The sequence below is a fragment of the Lepisma saccharinum genome, chromosome 5 (genome assembly GCF_977018435.1).
Source record: "Lepisma saccharinum chromosome 5, izLepSacc3.1, whole genome shotgun sequence".
In the NCBI taxonomy this organism is placed as follows: domain Eukaryota; kingdom Metazoa; phylum Arthropoda; class Insecta; order Zygentoma; family Lepismatidae; genus Lepisma; species Lepisma saccharinum.
Window position 1 is genome coordinate 61,471,711 of NC_139233.1, and position 27,747 is coordinate 61,499,457.

At 38.1% G+C, this 27,747-nt stretch overlaps 1 protein-coding gene across 2 annotated transcripts in view; it reads left to right on the forward strand.

The window, feature by feature from the left end:
- The window catches only part of LOC145987841 (zwei Ig domain protein zig-8-like), a 1,141,735-nt gene that overhangs the window by 505,676 nt on the left and 608,312 nt on the right, over positions 1 to 27,747 (forward strand). The window lies entirely within an intron of this gene.

Genomic DNA, 27,747 nt, shown 5'->3' on the forward strand with positions numbered 1-27,747 from the left:
GATATACCTATGGGAATATATGGGATATCAAGATAATGATGAAATTAATAAAAGTACAATTCCAACACCAATAGACAGCACAAAACGCAAATCACACAGAGGATTATATTGTATTCGAGAACGAACATACGTCAGAGCTGTTTCGGGTTTGATGCTCGGGGGATGCATATTGTACAATGGTTCGAGTCCAACATTAAGGTACAGGTTCGGTCCCAGTTAGCCTTTCTGTGCATAAAGTAGACTTTAAACTCTTCCTTTCTTCCAGACGCCAAAGCTTCGTTAGTCTGTAAAATGCAGTCCAGGGTAAATTACGTGGAAGTGAGTTTCACTTGGATGCCTCTTCCCAAGAGGTAACCCCTTCCCCCTCCACACACACACACACACGCACACACACACACGCAGGACCGTGTGTGTCTGCATTGGGATCAGAACTATGAGGATGAATAATGATCGGATGAAAGAAAGATCTGTATCATCCAGGGTGTTAATCCGTGGCCTGCTGTGTACGCAGCAGATTATAATAACCAGTAGCAGTCTTGACACACGAAAGAATAAACATACTACCCGAAGCATTATGTTATATGCAAATTCCATCCCTCTTTTTTGCTAGCGAGGAGATACAAAGGTGGTGTTCGTTTGATCCATGATTTCAATAAACAAGCCGACTAATGCAGATGCATCGAGGAAAAAGGCTGCGTTAATGAAGGTCCCCACTGCATTTAATTGCTGAATATCGTATGAGGTCCGTGGTTGGCGGGTTCATTACACGATGTGACTCTGAAAGCAGATCGCTACCGGCTGCGGAACATTCTGCACAAGATAATAACCCTAGGCGAGACACGGCCATGTCATTAGCAGCGCGGAAGGCACAAGCGACAAAGCGTGCATCAAACACGCTGCGATGCAGAAAGATTCAATCGCCAGGACCGATGGCGGAAGAGGATAATGTTGGGCGCGATTTTCGCTGGCCGTCGTAATCACCGCAAAATGGATTTGGAGCTGAAGTGAAAATTTTCGCTATTTAGCTTTTCTGTCACTTTATGTTCAACCGTTCCGAGATTATTTTCTTTCGCGTTCGTACGCATCCTTAATTATTTTCCTGCGCGTTCATGTTCGTCGCGTTTATATTGTCTCGCTTTTATTCATGTCGTCTTATTTTCCTTCGTACGTACTAATTTCGTGCACCAAGGAGGGACTGCATTCAATAAACTGCTGCCATCTTCCGACTAAATGTTGTACGAACCCAGATATCGTGGAGTGGGTCACCTTTGGCAGATGGGCCACATTTGGTGAAGGTACCTTATTCTTTTCGCCATTTTTCTACCTCATGTTTTATCACTTCACACTTATTTTCATCGCTTTTATTCGTATCGCGTTTATTTTATTGTTTACTTCGCTGTTTTCAGATCGTGCTTATAGTTGTACACTCCTGTTCAGATAAAGTAGCACACACTTCAACTGTCCAACTTTCTAAATTCTGCCACTTTATGTGAACAAGAATGTTCTCTTCTTGGATTTCTAAATTATTAATCTTACAGTTATGATTATCAAATTTTATCCAGTACTAGGTTTTACTTTCATCACTAAACCTTATCATGATGAATATATTATTCTTAATCCTGGTACTGTATGTTGATATCACATGTGTTGGTTTTATTTTTCACTTCCACAGTTATTTTACTTTACAGTTATTTTACTACATATTATTTTTGCTTGTCTTCCGTGCCTCGTCGCCCCTATTTCTGGATGACATTTTTTGTGTAGCATTTATTCCTTTCCAGCTACTTCTTCTTTCTTGGGGCATGTACTTGTTTTACTTCGTGATTGTTTTTAGCACTTATTTTAACAATCATTAGTTGCTTGTCCGTGTATGCCAGCTCTCAACTTTGGATTTTGTACAATTCGGATGCTCGAAGTGGGAATTATCTGTTATTCATTCATTGATGTGATTTTCACCCTTCCTCTGACGATCAGCTTTGACGTTCATACATTTGGGTATTGGAGTTTGATTTATACTCTTTCTCCAATACTCATATTTGATATTTGCTGTTATCCGAACACTCAGGTTAGAGTTTTCCGCATATTTCTACACTCAGTTTATTTTCCCCACATCTTCAGACAGTCAACTTTGAGTTTTACGCTTCTTCTCAAAGTTAACTTTGATTCTCGCTCTTGTTTAAACACTAAATTTCATTCTCGCGCTTCATCCAATTCTAAACTTTGACCTTTGCTCTTATTCCAACACTCAACTCTAATCTTAGCGCATTTTTAAAAAATCAACTTTGAATTTTGCTTTTATTGCAACACCTGCATTTTATTTTCTGGCATATTCAAACACTGAACGTCATTCCTGCGTTCATTCAGACGATCAACTTTTTCGCACATATTCCAATACCAAAATTTACATCATCAAGCAATGAAAGTATAATATGCCACCTCATTGGACGAGATCGACTAACGAATACTGTATGAACTTCACAGACTACAAGATTCAGATGGAAACTTATGTTTTGATTGAGTCGTGATGATTTATTAAATACGTCTCCAGTTGCTGAGCGTGGCGTCATAACTAGAGAAATATATTAACATATTTATCTACTTTAATAAAGCTCTCCGGTATAAATTATACTCTTGATATTTATACATGTATGCTGGGCACAAACAGTTGGGCCTTTTCCTCACTTAACCATATATACCTCTGCACATTTGTGTATATGAAATTTAGAAGACTACATTTAAGTTATTACATGACGAAAACATTAAAGAAACGACATAAAAAAATAATATAAAAAATTACATGCAAGGATAAAAGTGTAACCTATACGCATACGCGTGAATACATCTACGGCCACGTATTCCTGACAATAATTTGTAAGTTGGGATATTACATTAATTAATGAATTTCAGTGTTTTTCTGAAATTAAGCACATTAAATTTGGGACAAGCGTAAACTTACAGTAATATACTGAAAATTTATGCCTAGTAAAAATGTTTTACTTGCATCTTATAAACAGATATGAAGAAGCGTTCCGGATTTTGAATGGCAATGAATACCAAAGACGGAACGTGCAAGCGGTGGAAGATTTTGTGGAGTTGATATCTCTCCCGCGATCTGGTGTCGAGGCTGTGGGAGTCAGAAAGCATTGGAAATCTGTTTGAGAGATAAGCAGTCTCTTTGACGTAATTGCCCAGGAGAGAAGAGTAAAGTTGCGTACGTTTTGCCGATCAATTACAATACTTAGATCTGCGAACGACTTGGCAACAAGAAGCAACAGTTGTTGGCAGCCAAATGTAACAGATAATTATCGGGCTGGAGAACTTGGATCTATACCTTTTCCCCCATTTGAAAGTTCTATTGACACTCTGTGTCAGATTTCAAGTTGATATTCAATTATAAATCATAAAAGTAAGAAGAAACCTCAACACGTTTCCCAATATTGTACTTAGAGAAAATGGCTACTTGCAGAGAAAGTTGAAGATAATATTTTCACTCGATAAATGTAAGGAATTTGTTTTTAAGGTAATGAACGAAATCTCTATGTGGATTGTTTTTGGAGTAATGTTGGAAAACCTAAGCTGATGCGTAAATTCCAATATGAACGACGCTTTTCAAAATGGCGGAAAATCCGTACCCATTTTAAAAGGATTTCTGGTCAGTGAGGAAGTATTGGGCAGTGTGTTCCGCAAAGTTTCGTCTCTTTACTTCAAAGCTTATTGACTCGATTTCGATTCCAAGGGTGGTTAGTCTAAGGTGAGAATATTTCTAACAACGTACCTGGCAGGACTCTGGAGTTCACAAAGCTTCTACTAAATGGGCGACTAGCTAAAGGTAGTCGGATCGTGGTGCTGATCACGCAAAGATTTCGAGTGTGTGGGATCGTACCTTGTAATGTACAGGGTATATTTTACCTTTTCCTGAATTTACCTTGACCTGAAAGATTATTATCAATGAACTAAGAGGACATTCAAGCAATTATCTTTCTTCCTTGATGAACACCGTAAGAGCCAGTGTTGCAAACTACGTAAGTTTAAAAGTACTTACATACTATGTAGTAATGTCAAAGCTTTCGTAGACATTTTCGAGCATAAAAGAAATGTCTCGTATGGAGTAGCAGTTCAACTTGTGTCAGTGCAGTGTTTGTATTCATTATTTATAATGTAAACTTGGATGTTTACTTGCTCTTGTGAAGGTATAACGTGCCGAAGCTGAGTATTTTTGTTACTTCAACTGACCATTTAATATGCAACACCATGGACTAACCAGACTTTTGTTTTTAGAGAAAGAGTACAAATAACTGAGAAACTTTCTGAGATATTACAGTAGCAGCGATTTTTTCCAAACAACATAACGCTTAAATGGTACCTTCAGTGTAATATAATCCAGATCCACAATGCAGTGAAGTTCTAATATGAAGCAAGAATATATTTTATAAAAATAAAGTTGCAAGTATTTCGTGCGTATGTACACAGAATACGATACAAACATTTATTTAAATTTTCGAGAAGAAACGAAACTTGCATCGCGACTGCTACTTCCTTAAATTCAACACATTAATAATTAGTTTACATGAAACGTAAGCTTCGATGTTTTCTAGCGAAGGAGAGCTACTCACAAGGAGTAATGAGGGGCTACAAAAAAGGTTCGTGGGGTTAGACGTAACTTGTACGAACAATTAGCTGTTCAAGAACAAACGCTGGAATTTTGACAACAAATATTTATTAAGAGTAATCTTTTGTGCAACTATTCAAGTAATGTCAGTGGAAAATCTAGTGCAAGTTGATTATGTATTGGGCATATAACAATGCCTTCAAAAACAATATTTATATAATTATTCTCAAGACCAACTCTTTCACATTGAACTGGAAGAATGTAATAAATAACCTATATGAAATATATATTAACAATATTAGCTTCGTTAATATAATTAACTTAGTCAAGATAATAACGTAATTATCTTGGTCCTGCCTCATTTAAGTAATTAATTAACTAAGTTACTTTACCGAATAATGATATTAAACTCCAGTAACAAAAAATAGCATCTTCAGCACGTATATCTAACTACAACAAAAAATTAAAAGAGCACCATCTAGCGACTAAAGAAAAACGTAGCATCACTTAAACTATGTGCTTATAAGTACTATTTGTGTAAGAGAACATCTATCGGCATCTCTTTCTCTCTCTCGCGGAACGAACTAGTACCGTATATACATTAGAAGCAGGAGGAGAAGTGTGTCATGTAAAATATGCTCTGCGACAGAGCTATCTAACGATATTTATCAAAATTACACAATACATTTAACTCAAAATGTAAAACATGGTGGACCAAGTGGAATGTTCTGTTGTTTTTTTTTCCTTTTGTAAATAGTCTGCAGTAAATCCACAATATGAACTAGAGTCCTTCACAATTATTTTTCGATGTACACTCATCATATATCTATTTCACGTGTAGGGCGTCTGTGGAGCAATGCTCCGCATAACGGTAGGAGAGGGGAGAAAGATAGTGGACGGAGCAAAACAGTGGGCGCTGCTGCAAACTGCTGGTAGCTGCAGTCACTTTTCCGCTTAAGCCTATCCCCAATCATGTTGATTGATTGCTTTCTTCTATTTTACTTCCCTTTTGTGCCACTGACGATTAAATTTGATAAAATGAAATTTGTGAAAGGGCAAACACAAACACAAAGATATAACACTGGTTTCACGGAGTATTTTACTGACTTTGAGTCCAGACGCCAGGGCCTTGTTTGTCTATAAAATGCAGTCTGGGATGTACGTACTCCATGGAAGAGAAGTTGGCATTTTGGCGTCACTCCTTACGCCCCCTCAGTCATTGTTGATCACAAACAAGTCATCATTCTCCTCAAGATATTAAAAGACTTTCCATAAGTCGTAGCAGGGAAATCTTTAGCAATTTCTATTGCATCTGCCACTGAATGGTAAAAAGGGTGAGAACATGTTCAGCGAGTCAATCAAAGGCGGTGGTGGTCCAATAATGGAACTGGCATTCGGACTTGGAACACAGCATTATCGATGCTGTATGTTCCAAGCGCGGATGCTCTGATAGACACAAATTCCTTCAAGCTCAGAGACTCCATGTGCATCTGATGCGCTGTCAATAATGTGTCAGCAGCTCTAATTTCTTCCAGAAGTCGTGTAATCGGGATAGAAAGTAGTGAATTAACAAGCGGTATAAAATCAGACACTCGGGGATGATGTGTTCTGTGTGCCTGTCAAACTATGTCTTGTTTTTCAACTTCTTCCAAGAGAACACGTACTTTGGAATTGCGACAATGCTTTATTCTGTTTACATGTTTTTACATCGGAAGAGAAGAAATTTGAAAATGGAATGACATTTTTTATTTCCCACTTAATAACCAGAATGATTAAGATGAGCTGTGAAAATCATTGAAGTGGGACTTTAAGTATCTTTCAATCAGAAGTTACAAGCAACACAGGGTTTTCACGCCGAAGTGACTATGCTCCGCGTCAGGTTCAGTTTGCAGCAGGTTTTATGTATTAATCCGCGCGAGAACGGAGCTCAATCAACCGTGCGTCTTGCCTGAACCACCGAGCTCTTCGTATCGCAGACAATGAGAGAATCGGCAGTATTGCCAACCCCTTAACATATCAAAACCCGTACATGCATATCAAGCGGAATGCATTTTTGCTTCTTCTTGTCTTCTGAACCATACAATTTTTAAAGTACTTTCTGCGCATAGATCATGTAATAAATGTGTCCCTACTTAATATAAATCGCGAAATATCTTCGAAACATGAGGACATGTGTGTATGTGTCGAGCACGCTCAAAAGAAAAAAAACAAAGGTCGAGTGAGACTAGTGTTGCCCACGAGACGAGACTTTGGCCTGTCTCGTCTCGTGGAGTCTCGTGGAAATGCTGTCTCGTCTCGAAAATATTCGTTTGTCTTATGACACATGGTCAATCTCGTCTTGTCTCGAATTTTTAAAAGCCTGTCCCGTCTCGTCCCGTGGGCAACACTAAGTAAGACTGAATACGTTGCAAAGCGCGTGGAATCATTTATATCAGTCATGATTCATTGCTATTCGTGCTGTACAGCGGCAAGAATGGCTGAATCGAGGTCTCCTGTTCAGTGCCCGGCTTTGCGCGATTGTTATTTCAAGCATCATCCGAAGGAAATAGAACAAAACCAGGTGAGGAGAGTACGACGGGGTATTTTGTTGGAAATCATCTGGAGGAGCAGCAGCTGGAGCTATAGATTTATTGGTTTACCGAGCAGGGTAAGTTTACATCTTCACCCAAATCTGCCGTTCTCATTCCTCAGTCAGAAGTGTTTAAATCCAAAACATGAGTTTTACATTAATTACTAAATGCTAAGCTAGGTATTCATACCTGGCCCTTTTAGGGCCGTCTCTACCATCAAGTGCTATAATTGGTGAGGGTGAGCAACATCCCTTGGTTCGATTCCCGCGTTCTACAGGGTGGAACGCTACGCAGGCATTTGTTGAATCTTCTGAACTTGAACGCCGCTTTTCGTCTACCTGGTTGAACGTCATTTCCTTGCACCAGCCTGACAACGGGATACACCTGCACTACACCTAGTGTCAAAAAGTGAATCGAACTGGACGGGGCTTTATGTGTCTTCGGAAGGGTCACCTCTTGCACCCCATTTCTCCAGTGGAGCTAAATGCCCCCCTTTCCCCGCCTTTCTATCCTCCCATGCGTAACACAACCACTGTGTACTGTCCTCAAACATGCAACAACTACCTACCTTCGTTCTTCAGTACTGCATTAACCCTTTCCCTCGCTTCAAAAGAGTTGAAACTTCCACAGAAATATGGTGCCTTCAACTGGCGATCGCGCTTGCTTGATCTGTTTTGTTTTGTCATTTTCTGCTCCCGAGCTATAAAAGCTTTCCCAAATCACACCCGACCATAATCACTGAACTTGTTTTATAGCGATTTTACGTGTTTCCGAAGTTGCAGCCTGTCGAGGCAAATGCCCCATAAACATGCCACCGCATCTGTCGCCTTTCACGGTCCAGGCTAGCACCGTGTCATTCTAGTGATTACGGTGCGTCCTGGAGAGCGGGACGCTGTGATGGCAGTTCGAGACTTAAAAATAGCCTTTTTGATTGGAAATTCAGTGACAGTCATCTGCGGGAAAGTCTACATTGTGCCTTAAGAAACATTAAGAACCCCAACTTGAGGGAGACTTGCTAAAATGTCTTTGTGAGTCAATAAAGCCAACCCCCTTCTGTAATGGTTAAATACACTAGACCAGTCCATGTATCGTGGGTTGTATTCTGAATAAGGCACGTTCATATATACAGGGTGTCATTTTAATGGCGCCAACGGACCACAGATTCGTATAGAGGACATCAAGACAAACAACTTTTCTCAGTAACATTTTTCTCGTTGGTGCGTAGTTTCGGCGCTACAGTCGCTCAAAAAAGACAGTTTTGCCTCCTGGATGCTGGCAACCCAACACAACATTTGATCGTATCTGTGACGTCATTTCCTGCGACGAAACAGCGCACGACAGGGTTGCAAGGAACACACAAATTTTGTGAAAAATGACAAACCACCAAGCACATTATTTGCTGTAAAACGAAGCGAGAAAGGCGTCCAGTAGAGCGAAGATCATAGCCTACCAGCCAAAAGATCAGCAATCATCTCAGGTGAGGCGGGAAGTGAACCAACGATATGAGAACATGTAAAAACTTATTCGAAATGAAGTGTCAGTATCGGATTTTGTCTCAGCCTACTTGTGAAGTATCAACAATAATTAATTTTATTGGACTTACAGCTTACATTTGGCTGTTTAACACCCAGCTACATGTCAAATATTTGCAAATCTCGTTGCAAGGTTGATATCTACAGGTTTGTGTCCAGATGCCTTGTGGTACTTTTGTGCTGATAACGGAAATACCCCAGGTTAACGTTTTTACATTACGGCTAAAACACGTACAACCACAGTAACAATATAATGATGAATTAGTAGCGTATATACTGCCCTGTTCACAGTTCCAAACTATTACATGTGTATCCGGTGCGTAGATAAACACGGTCGTCGGAGAGTTCGTTTTACTATTACTTATATCCCTGTATTTTCAACCATTTAGTCACTTGCCTCATAATGCCCCGAATGTACATTATATTACGAGTATGTGTTGCTTACACTTGGAATTTAGATTATTTTTTTTCATTTCTATTTTGTCATCTGTTCAGTGTGTCACAGACAACTAGTATCAGAAGGACGAAGTGGATAGACTAAATTGTAGATGCCAACTTGGTAACTAGATTTGCAAATGTTTGACATGTAAGATGAAACAAAATTCGATATGACCACTTCCACTTGAATTCTATTTTCTTTCTACCATTTTTCGTATCGTTTGTTTACTTCCTGTTAGGTTACAGAACTTGTTTTCTCGTTTTGTTTTACTGTATATAATGTGGCTGATTGAAGCTTTGCCATTTTTCACAGAATATGTGTGTTCCTGGCAACCCTGGAACGCATCGCTTCACGACGGGATATGACGACACAAATGCAATCAAATGTTGTGTTTGGTTGCCAGCATTCAGGCGGCAAAACGGGCATTCTTGGGCGACTGTAGCGCCGAAATTACGCACCAACGAGAAAAATGTTACTGAGGAAAGTTGGTTGTCTTCATGTCCTCTGTACATTTACGTGGTCCGTGGGCACCATTAAAATGACACCCTGTATATATATTAGCCGGCTCCCGTGGCGGAGTGGTTAGCACATCGCACTACGACGACAGGCGTCTCGGGTTCGAATCTCGGCCTGGGCATGATGTTTGTGAGTGTCGGTTTATCAACTTCATCATATCATCACTCAGCACCATCTTCGCAATTTGCCAAAAGTGGCACAAAAGCAAAGTAAAATAAAGCACATTAAAAAATAATATATACATATATATATATATTCATTCTCATCCATTTTTATAGTTCATTCGCCTAAATAGAATTAAACTAGGAACTTATAAAAATGTGAGAGAACCAAAATAAAAATAAAATTTATATTTATTTGGTTATGTACATTAAAATAGGTAATAGTCGTCTCTCCATTTACAAATGATCAAATAGATGTTATTATTTCCCCCCCCCCACCTCGTGTCTAATGTTTCAGAATGAACTGAAATACAAGCTACTCATAAATTAAGAAAAAGTATTATATTGTGATTAAACTACTCAATTTATATTTATTTATTACCTACGATTCATATTTATACTGGCATTACTTTTTATTATACCCTTTGTAGATTTCAATTTTAAGTTGTATCGGTTTCTGAAACTTAATTAGAAAGATGAATAGAGAGATCTGTGTGTGTAGAAATTTAGATCAGTGGATGGTGTGAGGGGGTCATTATCTGCCACTTTCCAAGATACTTGGAGGGTTGCAAATATAACCCGTTAATCTCATTGTCATCGGACAATGAACTGAATGAAGTTACACAGGGTAATTATAAATTCCGTGAAATATTTCAGTAAATCGGTAGAAAAGTGTAGTTAATCAAACCCCAAGTGAAGTACAAAATATCAGAGCATTTTTTAAATATAATTTATTTTTTAATTTTGCCGATGTAGGTGTGAAAGCGGCGACTATACAGAATTCAAAATGGAATTGCCTCGATTGGTTCTTTGATTCATTGAATTTATTTTACGTCTCTTCTCTGCCACTTTTCGCTTGGTGATGAGGATGAAGGGTGACAACATGAAATGGATGAAGGAACAATCACAAAAATACTAACTTTCTAGCTTTCTTAAACCCGAAAGTTTATGGCTGCATCAACACAACCCTTCCATCTTTCCCTATCCTGCGCAAGATCAATCCAATATTTTCCATCCTTATCGATTTTCTTTAGGTCCATCTCAACGTTGTCCCTCGATCTTCGTCTTGGTCTTCCTACAGGTCTCTTACTATCAGGTTTCCAAACAAGAATCCTGTAAACTCTTCTTTTCTCTCCCATTTATGTTACCACATGGCCTGTCCATCTAAGTCTTCTTCATTTAATCATTCTAATATTATCTGGACATGAATACAAATTATGTAGTTGTACATTATGTTACTTTCTCCACTCACCTGTCTCCTCATCCCTTTTTCAACCAAATATATTTCTAAGCATTTTATTTTCAAATACTCTTAATTTGTGTTCCTTTTTCAATGTCAGGTACCAAGTTTCGCATCCATATAATACTACAGGCAAAATTACTGTTTTGTATATTTTAACTATTGGTTTCTTAGATGAAATACGAGAAGATAAAAGTTTCTGAAGAGAAAAGTAACACGCATTTCCTGAATTAAGCCTGCCTTTTATTTCCTCTTTAATATCATTTTTATGTGTTAGTATTACCCCTAAGTACTTGCATTTGGAAACTGGTTCAAACGAGTTATCAATAATTAGATTTTGATTATTATCTAACACTTGGTTTCGGCCTGTAAGCATATATTTATTTTTCTCTTTGCTAACTTCCAAACCTATTTCTTTAGCTGCTTTTTAAAATATTTTAGCATTATTCTTAATTGTATTTATATCATCCCCTAGTAAGTTTGCATCATCTGCATATGCTAACAACTGAGTCAGACCGTTTAATTTTACTCCTTCAATGGGGATAATGCATCTCCCTGTCTTAACCAATCAAGAATTGTAAATGTGTCAGACATATTAATACCCAAACGAACTTTACTTTCTGTTTCATTATTGGATACTTTTGTCATATTCACAAGCTTCTTAGGTATTCCAAACTCGACTAATATATTATGCAATTTATCTCTTTTAACCGAGCCGGCCCTCGTGGCGGGGTGCTTACCACATCGAACTACGACGCCAGGGGTCCGGGTTCGAATCTTCGCAAATTAGCCAAAAGTGGCACAAGAAGCGAAGTAAAATAAAGCAAATCAATCAATCAATCTTTTTACCGAATTATATTAATCACAAACGTATGCTACATGAACACAAAACCTCACACAGAGGATTATATTAGCTGTGAATGCAGGAGCCAGAGCCTCGTTAGCCTGCAAAATGCAGCCCTGGAAGAGAGGTTGACAATTAGTTGCCTTCAGTGAAGGTCGCCACGCACACACCTAGAATTGGTTCAAACAGAAACTCGAGGTACCACGGTAATATGAAACCATGTAAGAAAAGCGTGAACAGAAGCTGACCGTAGGATTTCCGAGGCTACCTCTCTGTCTGGCAGGAAGCAGTCTTTGTAATTAGCATCAGATCCCATTACTGTTTCCAGTTCCCTTCGGAGGTCGTTGACGCCAGCAGAAGTTACTGTCGCAATCTGTTACGCTCGGTGCCTGCGCGGTTGAAGTCGTTTGTTTGAGACCCTCCTCAAGGTGGCAGCACCTTCGCGATTGATGTTATGGTACTTCGGTAGTTTTTAATTGAAAACTTGTAACACTAGGAACTTCGACGCAGTCAAGGAAACTTAAAACTTCCCTTACGGTGGCACGCTTTTAGTGAATTTGTTCATGCTTTGAAGCTTTAGTACCGTGCGTATGTATTCATCGGTGATAAGTGTGTGTTATGGACTCATAAAGTACGCCACAATACGTTGCGTAGCAAATACTATGTTTATTTAAGTTCTCTTGGGCGTACCATCGAAGTTTCCCGGTTCGAATCGCGACCTGGTCATGGGTGTTCTTTTTTAGTGTCCCTTCGTTGACTTTATCATATTATCACTCTTTTTCATCGTCGCGATTAGTCAAAAGTATCAGAAAAGCGACGTAAAAGAACCCAATTCAATAAACCAATCAATCACGTCGTCACGATTACCAAAATGTGGCACAAAAGCCACAAAATACTGTGGAAAAGTTTTAAAGCAAAAATAAAGGGACGGACGCTCCAGACCAGAAACTGATAGGAAATCGACCTTGGTAGTCTGTTGTTTGTGCACAAGGTCCGTGTATCTTTTTTGGGTGAGGAAGAATATGATTTTGCTCGTGATGTCCGACACTATACCAAGTCCCAATGTTCTCTGGAGCAAGGCCGTTCCTCTCAAGTGTTCATTGGTGGACCCGTCTCGCGCCAGTACTTGCGCCGAGACTTGGTTTTCGTTCGCCTGCTGGGACAGACTGTAGGTCACGGTACATGCTTACTTGATCACATATTCCTTGCAATTGTTACGAGATGTATTTTTACAAATTGTCAAATTTGGCATCATCGCGTTCTGATAAGTTGGAAAAAACGCCTTTACGGTAGAAAGTGGATTATCTTTCATGGAGAAAATTTTCGTGTAGAATTACTATGTGATCCGTGTGAGTCTTCGTAGTTTTCCAAAACAATTATTGTTTGTTACTGATATGCTAGACGCGTATCAACACAATTTCAAGAAACTCGCCTTGTTTTTACCATGAGATGATTAAGAGTTTATGAATCTTTTTTTTAGTAGGAGATGTAAAGTCTTGAGCTTCTTACTGACGTTTCCAGTGTTTTATTAAATTCTAATGAAAAGGAGTTATAAATGTAACCTTTTGTGCATTTCTGTAATATTCCAGTGACATATTCTTAAATTTTAGTTTAAATCGAAAGATTAACATAAAATTTTGATCTCCGATTTCGAAATTTTTTGGTGTAGAACCCCTGGCTTTCTAGTGCTATATCGGTCTTATACAAGCACCATCTGTGTGTGAATCTATCGACTTTTTGTCCAGAATGCTGAACTTTCTCCTGGGAATATCGCACATAACGGCAGAGAAGGGGAAAAAGCGAGTTTGCGGAGTAAAGCAGTACACGCTGCTGCAAACAGCTGGTAGGAGCAGTAGCTTATCTCTCTCCACACAATCCCTTTCTCTCCCAGCGTTTATTAGTTGAGCCCTCTCGAGTCACTAATCGCGCAGAGACTTGTTTTTGTTCGCTTGCTCCAGAGTTTCCCGGAACAGAGTGCAGAGAAATATATTCGTCAGGAAATTTCTGCAATACAAGAAAGTGGAGAATACCCTTTTAGCAGCGAAAGTAGGTTGCACATTGAAATAAATTATTCTGGGTTATACACAGAGAAAATGTTTGTTTGGATTAACCAAAAAAATGGTAGTGCTGAACAAATCGTTTGTTTAAATAGGCATCAACCAAACAATTGTTCACCAGTACCAAAATATTTGGCCAAGTTCTATTTGTTTGTTGTAAACAATTTTTTGGTTACCAAAACCAAATATTATTTTGGTAAATCTAACAAAATCTAGCCCGTTTGTTTAGAAAAACCAAATAATTTAGTCAAAATTACCCAACGCCTACGATTTGTTAAATTATTTATAATCTGGCTAATTTTAGCTAGGGTGGATAGTTTGTACAAATTGACTGATCTCAAAATACACATTCAGAATAGAAAATTCACGTAAACTAACAGTCTTTGGAGTGTGTTTGCTTCTTTTGGATGGATAATAAACCTTTTCGAGCAAGGCCTTATCTCCAGGAAGCTATCAAGTATCAACTCGCTGCAAGCCACAGCTCGTAGCGGCCTGTGAGATGACTCAAGGCAAAATGGATAATAAACCTTTTCGTGCTTCCACAAAAATAGGCAATAATTAGGCTGGAGAGTTCAATGAACTAACGGATCTCTGACTAAGCACCGGTAAATATTGCTTTTTTTCGCCACACTTAGCTCCTAGTTATATAGTCTGAAATCAAAAATGTTGTTCATGGGAGATTCACTTTTATTTACTGCAGTACATTTTCTTCTTTAATTTGTAGCTTTAGTATTCACACATCTTTCGAAGAGTGTTAAAGCACAATGTTTCGCTATGATTAAAATCAAATGTACCATTATTTGTTGTACAAAAACTTATGTTTCTTCTACACATTTTCGCAGAACCATCTAGCGGCCGGTGTAGGAAGCTCAGTATAAAGTATGTATATTCTGAGCTTTTTTCCAGAATATTAGGTTACACAACAATATAAAGACTCGCTTCGAGTAATTATCTATCTACATGAGTTCCAATTTTCGACAAAGGACTTTCATACTACACTCGACGAAACTAGACAATCGTTATTTCAAATTCGAAAGCACGCTCACGCACATATAGTAATTTTAACCAAACGTTTTGTTTCTCTTTACTTACATATGTATAATTTTGTTTACGAGTACCATATTTCGTCTGACCAAATTTTTTGGTATTCTTAAACAAAATGCTTTAGTAATTACAAGCAACATTTGGTTATCGGAAACAAAAAGCATAACCAAACAGCTCAACCAAACTTTTTTGGTAATTCCAAACAAACCAGTTTTTTCTGTGTAACGACCCTTATTTAAAGTCAATAGAATCGTTACAATTCAGAAGTATCTGTGACTGTACATACAATATAGACATACAATTCTAATCTTCACGAGAAAATTATTCACATTACTTTTCGTTATGTTTGGAATTTATTATACATGTTAATGTAAAACGGCCTTTCTGAAGAAAAGAGTAAAATATGCTTAGAACGTACTGTTTTAAAACATGCTAGTTCTGTGGGGTAATGGTACTCACTGACTACGATTATCCCACCTGCACATCACTATCATTTTACCTAACTCGTGTGAACAAAAACAGGAACAACTGAGGCAAACTACATTGCAATTCAAACTAAAGGTACCAACGTAGTGGGTATAGTGAGAATTCTTATTATAGCCATACTGAATTTCAACTTACCTGCATTTATCTCCCAACAAAATCTAATAAGAAAAATGACAAAAACAAAAAAAAAAAGCTTCACTAACTTGAAACACTTCAGCCGACATCGACCAAACTACTCGTGCAAGTTCAGACAAGCTTCTGCTACCTATCGATGCTGGGTAGAGTCCATTATGATCAAGGGGTGGCTCTCAACATGCATGAGTGCTATTGCCCGCCGCGTGCTATTACCCCTCTCTCCCTTACAACAATTGTAAATAAACAGGAATTTCAAGTGTTTAACAATAGCAAAAGCTGTAAAATTGAAAAAAAAAGTTATTGTTAAGAAGACAGAAAACTAGTAATTAACGAAATTTAGGGGTATAAAATAGGTCATAAATTTTTGTATATTTAACGTCACTTCTAACTTTGTCAGTTATTTGCAACAAATTCACAAAGAGTAGTTATTGCGCGAATATATTGAGAAATGTTCTGAAATATGGAAATAATATGTAAAAAATAACTAAAATATGTAAAATATGAGCCAACAGCTAATAGGCTATATGTACAAATACGGAAAATAAAAGCTGAATTTTTCGAGTCTACATGCAATGATGCGCAAGAATGATACAAAATATAACTAACTGACTTCAGCTACATATTAATATGTATTTCCATATTAATCCGTTCCTGGTTATTAGTTTAGTGAGATGTTAGTGAAATATTTATTACGAATTTATATGCCAACCATGCTTCTCCAAACAAGGAAAGTAAAATTTCATGTATTTCCAGACCTCCTAGAATCAACACAATTCTATTAGTTGCATGTCCCGGACTCACCTTCAGCTACTTCTCATTACTGATATTTCCGTTGCTCGTGTACGTTTGTAATTAAAGACGAAACACTGCCTGACGCATAATGTTTCAAGATACGAATGTCTAACTCTGTGCTATGTTTTGCCTGCTAATTACAGTCCGGCCAAGGGAAACGAAACTAGCTGGAGAGTCCGATTCCAAACGCGAGAGGGGAAGCAGGTAGAACATCACCAAACCGCCCTGTGGCATTTTGCTTGTATGGGTTCGCTTGTTGTGTTTATTACTGCTTGCTGTGTTGTTTTGTGTTTGTAATGTCTCTTACAATAATTCGTAACAAACCGTTTCAAAGTAGAACAAAGAAAAGTGTGACGTTTTGTTCCCTGTTGCACATTCTACAAAACGCCATCGATATAATACACAATGCCACAAACCATGCAGTTACTACATTTTCTTTATTATATTTATAATACTATGTATAATAAAACTATTATTAGTGAATACTGTCCTGATTACTGCTGTGTACATTTGTGTTAATTATAAGATTTACTAAGGAGATCATTTTAATTGAATGGTTCAAGACAAAGTTACTGGTTTACAAATAGTAAGTTTATGTACTAATGTGAAGTAATTAATACTTTCCTGTTTGCGTATATAGTAAATGGATGGCTATTTTTTTCATTCTTTATCCTTACATGACTCGTAAACATCTCTACGTATTTTGGCGGCGATGTTACTACGTTTGAAACTTCATTGTTGTTTCCACAGCAGATCATTTTCACGGAACCTGCTTCGTGGCCAAACTGCAGTCACCCCTATTTTGCCAATGAACACGTCCAGTTGGCGCATGCGCACTTCCGTCCATGGTGTCAGCTAAGGCAGCAAGACAGATGGATGATTCTCCTAAACTATGTTTAGTGCATTTGAAAACACAGTGGAGTTAAGATTTCGACTACACTATCTGAAAGAGCGATCTGTTCGAAGTGATTCACTGCACAAGTAATTTCGGGGCTACTGGTTTGTTGTAATATATTAGGATTACCTGATAAGTTATATTCATTTCTATTTATTGATTTGGGTGTAAGGGCTGACATTTTACATAGTACACCCAATTGTCAATCTCACTTCTACGTAGTACACTCTGGACTGCATTTTGCAGACAAACGAGGCTCTGGCTTCTGGTACAGTACTATGGCCAGTATAATTATGTGTGCAGTCCTTTTTTTTTTGTCCTAATGTGTACTGAGTGCCGTCTTTTTACAGCGTCAGATCTTAACCGAAGTCAGAATATTTTAATATTTTAGTTGTACGTTATTTTAGTTATGTAGTTGTTTTAGTTATGTTATTGGGCTGGACTCCATACAACGTGACGGGTGCAAAATAGTCTTAGTGCTGACGTACCCAAAATTTAAAATTCAAATTCAAATGTATTGATTGATTGATTTTGTTGGTGTTTTAAGTCCACTTTATGCACAGTAAGGCTAATTGGAACTGGAACTACAGTTTAAAGTGGGATCCGAACCACTATGAGCCTCCACCGGGTATCGAATCCGGGACCGCTTGATTACAAGGAGACGACGCTACTACTGCGCCATCGGAGAAGCCCTCATGTTAATTTATGATAAGTACTTTAATTTTATCTATCCTATGATTTCATTTATTTTACTTCGTTTTCTGCTTCTTCTGGCTAATCGCCAAGATGATTATGATCAAATTGATGAAGGGACACTAACAAAGAACATCCATTCTCGGACCCTTGGCGCGGTAGCGCGCTGTGTCCATGAGGAATTTGAGTTATTATAATAAGTATCAATTTGGCAGTTTGTTTTAAAGTTGTGTTCAATTTCAGTTTATGCACAGTAAGGCTAATCGGGACTGGACCAAAAGTTTAAACTAAGATGCGCTACTATGTGCCTCCACTGGGATCGAATCCGGAACTCCTTGATTAGAAAGGAACAGCGTTATCATTACGTCATCGTGGGCCTCCGATGGCGTCGTGGTAGCGTCGTCGCCTTGTAATCAAGGAGTCTCGGGTTCGAGGCACAAGTGGTTCGGATTCCACTTTAAAATGTAGGTCCAGTCCCGATTAGCCTTATTGTGCATAAAGTGGACTTAAAACACCAAATCAATCAATGAATCAAGTACGTCATCGTGAAGACACTCGAATGGGTAGTGATAGCAAGTCAAGACCGACAGATAGTAAAGAACATTAATTCATTGTTATTAAATAACCTACATAAGTATTACTAAGTAAATTGCAAATTGCCATTTATATCATCTTTATTTCATTAAATAAGAGCTGCAAGAATTGAAACAAAATGCCAAACAAGCTACTGGAAATCTCTGCATAACGATATGTAAAATTCTATTCCTTAACAATGAAGGATGCAAGAGAAAAGTTAATGAAAATAGCAGTCGACAATTTGAAGAGTAATAGTTGTGCATTCCATTGTACGAAGCCTAGAAATACTGCCCTCTTGAATTCATATCAACAGTTTCAGTTTTAAAGCTCCACATAAAAGATTTTTCCCAGGCACATCACCTACCTAGAGAAGGGTGTTGTTTACACCATCGACACACAGTTGTCCTTTGAAGGGCTCCTTGTGACTATCCGCAGGAGTTTCCTGATGAAAATTGGACAATACAAATATCTGGTTCAATGTTTCTATTCATAATCGCACTGAATTTGTTTTCTGCAGTTCAATCTTCCTTTACCAAAACATCCATGGAAACAGCTATGACCCTCACTGTCGCTTTGTAACCAAGAGGTTCTAGGTTCGATTTCATGTGAAGGTACATAGTGATTCTTAGACCACTTCAAACTTAACAACACCCAGTGTGTTATTAAAAGTATTATTGTATATATCAGTAAGAGATCAGAATACATCGAGAAGAAATGCGAGTCTAAAGAGAAGACAGATAAGTTGCCAATAGATGTCTGGAGACAGGTGATTGCATCAGTAAAACAAATAGACTCGTTAAATACACGGCAGAAGTTTGCAATGGGTACATTTAATTGAACTCTATTCAATGTGTAACCTCCCCGTATGCTCCTATGTACTAAACTGTAACCTCCGTATGCTCCTATGTACTAATCTGAAGTTACCAAGATGATAACGTATTGTTACATATCCTTGTACAAATCTACCAATGAGTTCACCAAATTATATCCTCATACCTCTGCCCTGAAGAGAAATTAATATTTTTTATACCCTAGTTATTGTTTCATTATTATTATTTTTATTTTATTATTTTAATTATTCCTGTTACATATGTGTGCGTGCTTCTCATTTGTTAATTTCTATTTTTCTCTCTGTTGATGTCCTGATATAAAATGCATTCTCTCTGTATTCAGGAAATTCTCAAATAAATATAAATATAAAAATATATACAGAGTTATTTGAATGTCTTGTTAGCCCCAGGTGGTTATCACAGTGCTTTCAAATGAGAAACTGTTAGTAGCTTGCGTTGGGTACATGAACCGGTAGAACAACGTGTGATGCGGAAATTAACTTCTATGCAAGATTTAAGAAGATTGATAAAACTTGTCTCCGTAATTTCTCGTATAGAACATGGAAACGACTTATTGTATGTCTTGAAAATGCCAACCTTCTGGATCGATAACCTTGTAACAAGACATTCAGACCATAGCCGTAACTTGGCACAAGACCAAGGGGGCACTTGTCCCCCAACCCTAATTTTCAGGTTCATGAAAATTGACAAGTTAATGACAGTTTTGTTAACCATCTTGAACCTCAGTAGCAAAGTAGCAAGTATTTTTTGCGATTTTGCAAATGTAACCGTTTTTTATTAAACTAGTTCTGGATGGTATTTTTATGGGCTTGAAAATGTTTGATTCAGCCCACACCCACATTAAGTTCCAAGTTACGCCTATGATTCAGAACACCCTATACCATGCTTTTAACAAGTCTCTCGATAGACATAACTATCAACTTGCCGTTTCTAAAACAGATTAAGGTTAAAGGAATTCCGATTGTAGATTATGAACGAATCTTTTATGCCACACTATTATAATTGTACGTAGGTCATTAACTGCACTAAATTGTGTATTTCTATTTGCAGTAGTTTCTATGTAATCAATACATATGGAATGGCTCCGTTTCTTGGCAGCAAAGGACAATCGTGCAATCGAAAATATTGTGACTCGTTGGTTAGCGTAGTGCGTCACAAAATCAGAGGTTCTAAGTTTCAAGCCAGGGAAGTTTCGTTGTACTTGCCTCATCATCTGTTTCAACAGTTCGTCATTCATCTTTGTTGTTTCGTATAACCCAAGAGGCAGGATGGGGATTTACTGTAGCCAAAATAGAAATTGAGATTGTCTCTATCATATTCAGTTCAGCACAATTCATAATTATAGCCTGAATATGATTTTTTGTGTCGCACAAATAGGCCAATGCATAAGCCAGCATAATTTATGTGAAATTAAGATCCTTTTTGGGATTGAAAACGACAAAAAATTATTTCTGTAACCCAGCCAGTTTCTGACATACCGACAGGTCGTTCAACATCGCTCACAACAAGACAAGCGTAATGATGGAGTTTATTTATGTTTCATGTACAACATCTGTCCCAAAACTTCCCATACTGATTATTTTCTCTCGAATGAGAAACAGAAAGGAACACATAAACCGCAATAATGCAGCGGATTCAGGGATGCTGTGGGTCCTTAAAACAGCTCTGGAATTCCTTTTCTGGAGATTACTTGCTGTTGGATAGGCAGTTTGATGGCGTCACTTCAAAATAGTCTCCTTGCGAAGTGATAAGACGTTCCAACGATGCTGCAGGTCCTTAAAGCAGCTCTGATTTCAAATTATTTGAACATTTTTTTTATCAGTGACACAAAAATAACATTAGCGATAGAATTTTATAGATTAAGTATATTTAAAGACACATGATTCCACAATGCACAAATTTACACACACACACATATTGGCAACACTGGAGGGAAGAGGCGTGGCAGGAGGTACTTGCGCATGCGCGATGCTCGTGGTGTACAGAGCGCTCGCCAGCTGCCATAAGTGCAAACTAGATGCCCAAGAGCGTTCTACTGCTTGGCCCACGCGTGAGGCGATCTCGTAGTAGGATGTTCAATCCTCATTGTTAACCGCTAAAGGAGCAAAGGGTGATTTACGTAATGAGAGACGTACCAACCATCAGATCTTAATTTTTCAGTTCTTTTCTGTTTCATTTTGAGAAAAATTCATGTATTTCTTTAGCAAAAGTGTTAAAACACGAGACCTACATTTCGTTTACCTTCAACGTAACTTAATTGTTACTGTGAACGCAAGAAGATTTTTTCTCAAAATCACGTTTTTGCACAGAGGTAAGTGTACGTTTGTCTTTTTTGCGGCTCTAATTAGACTCTCAAAATATACTCTCTTAATTAATGTTTGAACAGCAACTAAGGCAACTTGACCTCCGGCAGAGGCGGAACGAGTCCAACGACTGTTAATTAATTTTCAACAGGGCTGACGTACAAAAACTCGGGAGCGTTTAGTTTCCCGTCATAAACATCTTCGCCCTATCTGCGGCGCACGGAAAAATGAGAAGGAGTGGATTTATGGAAAACTTAGTTTTCTAAGATTCTATAATTTTCCTTCGAATCCTGCGACTTCCAAAGTCGAAGTTCTGACTTAGAAGTTCTTGTTGTGATGAAGGAGTTTTCGTCCGATTTTCAGAAGTAAGTTTCTATTCGATGAGCTGCTTGAGTAAATCTGTTACCTATCTTTACTGTCTTATAACAGTTATGTTTTAAGGTGAGACAGATTCCTCTAGAGTTGATTGATTGATTGATTTGTTGTTTTAACTCTACTTTATGCACAGAAAGGCTAATCGGCACTGGACCTACAGTTTAAATTGGGATCCGATCCACTTGTGCCTCCACCGGGTATAAAACCCGGGACCCCTTGATTGCAAGGCAACAACGCTACCACTGCGCCATCGGGGAGGCCCTGATTCCCCTAGAGTAAAAAATAAAATAAAAACTAAGTCTTTGTTTCCATAGTTTACACTGTCGTTTTTTAAATATTGTTTTTGGGAAGGCGATAGTAATTTTAGTTTTTTTTATTTAGCGTCGCTTTTCTGCCAATTTTGCCTAATCGTGGCGACGAGGATGAGTTATGATTAGAGGATTTTGATTTCTGTTACTTAGCGTCGCTTTCCTGCCGCCTCTAATCGTGACGATGAGGATAAGTGATGGAACTAATGAAGGGACACGAGCTGTGACCAGGCCGAAATTCGGACGCTTGATCCCTTTAGCCGTAGCACGCTGTGCTAACCATTTCGAGGAGGTCGGCTTCTGATTAGATGGAATTGAAGAATGGACGCTCAAAAAGAACACCCACGCCAGAACTCGAACCCGGGAATTTCGCTTGCGATATCGAGAGAGATTCACCTAGGCGGTCAGTTTTGTGTATGAATATGTGTTTGTGTGTGTATGGGTGTGTGTGCACTACATGTGTATACATACAATACAATACAAAGAAAGGAACTTCTACAAGCTTTAAGTTACTCCTTTCACTACACTAAAGTTAATTTTTAAATCTATAGTAATTTTTATGTAACCATAAGAATAGGTATCGTGAGTTGACGGGAGAATCGAAGAGTCAAGTAGACTGGAATGACGGAAATGACGCTCACCACTGTATCAATATGAGAAAATGAAAATTAATAATATGTAGTTTTTCATTGCTTGACTCCAATACGCAGACAGACGCAGTTATATTTCCATAATTTGTGATTTGAGATGTGTAAAACCAGTATCAATACACTGCCTGAAGAAGCTCAACACAAAAGGGATCATAGTCTTGGTGCTAAATTTTACATACTATTGCAGAATTTGATGATGCAGAGTTCGGATGATAGGAGTTTCGGTTTAAAAAGTTGGGTGGCATGGAGATAGAAACACTTCTTAGATTTTTATTTTATTTTTCAAAGTTTAAAGAAATATCATCACTTTTTAAAATTAAAATTTCATCCGAATTATCTCGATCTAAATCTGTTTGCATCCTGTAAAATCTGCATTTGCCATAGTGGAAGCAACTACGCAGTGTATACTTCATGAACTGCACGATGTTGTGTTTTGTATAAGGTAGCCTGTTTATCATAATATGTACTTATTCTGCAACTGCGAATCCTCGTAAGTACCAATAAAGATGTTTATACTTAAAGGTAAAATATACTTCCCAACTCATGAGGTAAGATACCTTTCTTTTTGTCAAAACATAAACATTATTGTATTGTGGCGTTCGAGTCCAAGCTAATAAGTCAAAACAGCCTGACCAATCTCTTCGCGCGGCACGGTTATGAAACTATCCTTCATATAACGGCTACGCTTAGCCTTCTCAGGACGTGATAGCAAAACAAATGAAAACGTATTTCTTACCTTAAACACAAGGTTCATTTACGCGTTATCCCTATTAACATTCAGTATACACAAACTCAATCGAAGATCTTTTCAAAATTTTTCTTCATGACAAATTCCGCATTAGCATATAATCGCATTCCATCCTATTTTTTGTGTAAACTCCTGTTGCATGAAACTGTTGCTAGATTATAGATATTTCACGAAGCTTCTGAAAATCGGACATGGGTCGAGATTCCCGTGCAGAGACCTTGGAACCTTACACAACATTATATTGCTTATAATCTTCGTCGTAAGTTTAATAACTATAAACACAAACAACATCATTAGATAAACAAATAAAACGTATTAGTGGGAAAATATACAAGGTGTAACAAATTACATTGACATAAAGAGTTAAAATATTATAAAATAATACGATCTTTAAGAAACAAAGTATATACAGAATATTCCCCACTTACGAAACAGAATTGCCATTATCTAAAAGTATTAAGCTTTCAATTATCTTAAGCGAAACGGGGAATGCTTAAGATGTCAGCCAGGTCGCAAATAACCTTACTTTACGCTATGAGGCGAAATGCGAATGCACACTACTAACACCAGCGTACATTTCAGCTTTTTTAAGCTGTCCAGTTTTCTAAAACACGTGTTTAAAATTTAAAAATGGTAAATATTTATGGTGAACTCAACAGGCTGATGCCCAGTCCCTGTCGAGCATCTACTCTAGAATATTGATTAGGGTTCTGTTTTTTGATTACCTGTGCTTGCTCGCGTTCTATTTCTCGCTATTCTAAGATTTCCAGTGTTGTCCCAACATCGTGATGATTACTGGCCACACCATGAAGCCTGGAGGCTGGAATTTTTATTCCAACTCCCGTATGGATTACGAGGTTACTTTCCCATCTCGCGGAATCGGATTTTTCACAACCTTAAAAACTTGGAAATTCCCCCACAATGGAGGAGGGGAGGAATCTGTATTACCTTCTCCCCAAGAATCCCCTCGGGTAGCGATCTCCACTATAACCGGAAATAGGTGGAGAACATTTTTACATCATTTCCGACGTCGGGGTTATTTCTGCTTCCCGCTGTTCACTCTGTAGCCCGAAGAAAGATACGCGGGGGAAATCCCTAACTCCATTTTCGTTGCCTCAAACGCTGGACACCACAAAAATTGGTGGAGTTGTTCGAACGCTTTCGGGAAGTTCGGAACGAAACCCAACAAAAGTTAGTTTCAAGATCGCGGAACTTCGATATTGATATCGATTGATTTTGAGGCAAACTTTTATCTACGAATCACTTCTCTTTCCCCTTACTTTGAATTTCTTCAGTTTTCAGTACTGTCATTTTAAAAGTAGGCTTTTTAAAAGTAAAAGAAAAACAAAAACTTGGAGTAATTCATTTGAAGAAGAATCGAGCTTTCTTGCAACTTTCTCTTGCAAGTTGTTTCTTGTAACTATACCAACTGGCGGCTTGGAAACAACGAATCGGCGATCAGTTGAATTCTCTTCGACTGACGTCGGGAATTTTCGTGTCTCAAGGCACGGAAGGTTGCTGAAGGGACGAAACAAATGAGTGTCGGATACACAGCATGTTGCCAAACGTACTGTAAAACGGTAGAGACAATTGATCAGCGACGTTCTGGATAAAAGTTGTACAATAATACACAAAGCACGGACAATTAGTACACAAAACACCAAAACATTGTACAAACAAGCCAATAGAAAACAACTGACAAAAACAGACGTACCCTTGGCAACGTTGTGACGGGAGAGCGATGTTGCCTTTACAGCTCTTACTTCGAAACTGAGGTTGTTGACGCTCATCGAAGCACACACCCCCGAAGACGATTCGTGGACAGATGGAGCTATGTACCAAAGGTAGGTCAACTGCAATTTGCGATCAGTATAAGCGGTCAAAAGTAAGTACCTGCAGATTATGTGGAACCCTACCTTCACAAACCGTATTTGCCTTCATTTTTGTTATCTAGCGTCGCTTTTCTACCACTTTTGGCTAATCTCGACGACGAGGATGAATGGTGATTAGTAGGGACCGGACAGTTTTGCACTAAAATGTACACTAAAAATGTGCAAAATATGCAAATAAATATGCACTTTCGAAAAAACACCTTCCAATTTTAAATGTTTCTTTTTTCTGTTACTGAAAATTCCAAAAAGTAAACTGATATTTGTTCTATTTTCAGCTTATACGATTTAGCATGTATTAAATGTAAAACTTGCAGCGCTCAATTCTTTCACACATTTTTCTTTATTGATTGATTGATTTGTTGTTTGAAGTCTACTTTATGCACAGGAAGGCTAATCGGAACTGGACCTACAGTTTAAAGTAGGATTCGAACCGGGACCCCTTGATTAGAAGGCAACGACGTTACCACTGTCATCGAAGAGGCCCTCACTCTTGTTTTCTACACACTGCTGTTCTATAAATGAAATAAAAATTGCACTTTTACAGATCATGATTGGACTTGACTAAAACATGATATTTCAAACTTTCATCCTTGAAACTCCTTCTGATTTCGGCAACAACATTTTTGCGCTAGGAAAGCACTCTCTCTCTCTCTCTACTTCACAAGATACAATTAGACAATATTTTAAGGATAAAGTATATGAAACGTCAAGTTCAAGATCATATGTAGACTGACCATTGTTTCTCTTTCAAAAAGAGGGCCGGCACCCGTGGTGGACTGGTTACCACATCGCACTACGATTCCAGAGTCCCGGTTCAAATCCCGGCCTGGGTATGGATATTTGTGAGTGTGCATTCATAAATTTCATCATATTATCACTCATCCCCATCTTCGCAAATTAGCCAAAAGTTGCACTAAAAGTGAAGTAAAATACAACAAATCAATCAATCTTTCAAATAGAGTTACTGCTGAGAGTTACCGCGAGAACGATGAAAGAAGTTTATCTCCTTCTTTTGTAAAATAAAGTGGAGAATAAACAGCAGTGACGGAAGGAAATCTGAAGTTATTTTATTCAGAAGACAATATGCCAAACGTACAAATGTCAAATACAATTTTAATAGTGCTTGTTGGCCTCAAAATGCGCAAGAAGTTTATAAGTATGATTCACATGTGCATTTGCATGTGGAATATGCGTTTGCATATGAAACATGCAAAATGCATAATTATCCGGGCCCTAGTAATTAGATTAAATAGAATAAGGGACACTCACAATGCATCTAGGCTGGGACTCGAACACTCGAACTTCAGTGGCGAGATCAAAAGTCGTGCTCACCATAGAACAGGCTATGTGCTTTCATGATAAGCATGAAACGCAGAGTGGATCACTTTACTAGATTGTAAGAAGATTCTGCATTTTCTTTTAATTTGAATTATAGCTCTCTGATGATTCAATTTATTTTACCTTGATTTCCTGTCACTTTTTTATTAATCGCGGATATGAGGATGAATGGTGAGAAGATGAAATTGATGTAAGGACAATCAAAAACACATGGACAAGGCACAACGCCGCGGAGACGATTATACTGGCTACAAGTCTAGACGCCAAAGACTCGTTAGTCTGCAAAATGCACTCCAGGGTATACTGGAGTGAAATGTTGTACTTTTAGTGTCTTCCGAATAGGTAATGCCTTACACTTATATCTTATTCACTACTATCTGATTACCCAGCGTTGCCCGGGTATTTATTTATCCCAATCTTGTTTTAACAGGAAAATAATGAATTCTAACTATAGTGTGAAATGTAACTAATTTTAAATGTGATCGTGAATGTCACCAATTAGCTTAACGACTCCGAAAACTATGGATTCGACACTAATCTAGGTCATTTGTGGCTTTTTTTTCACCCCCTCTCACCCCCCATGCCGATAGGTGGTGAACTTGGAGTTGAACCGCATTGGGAGTGTCGCGAAAACTATGGATACCACTCGCAACACAGCCTGAATGTTAGACAACCCGAGAAGCAATATCGTTG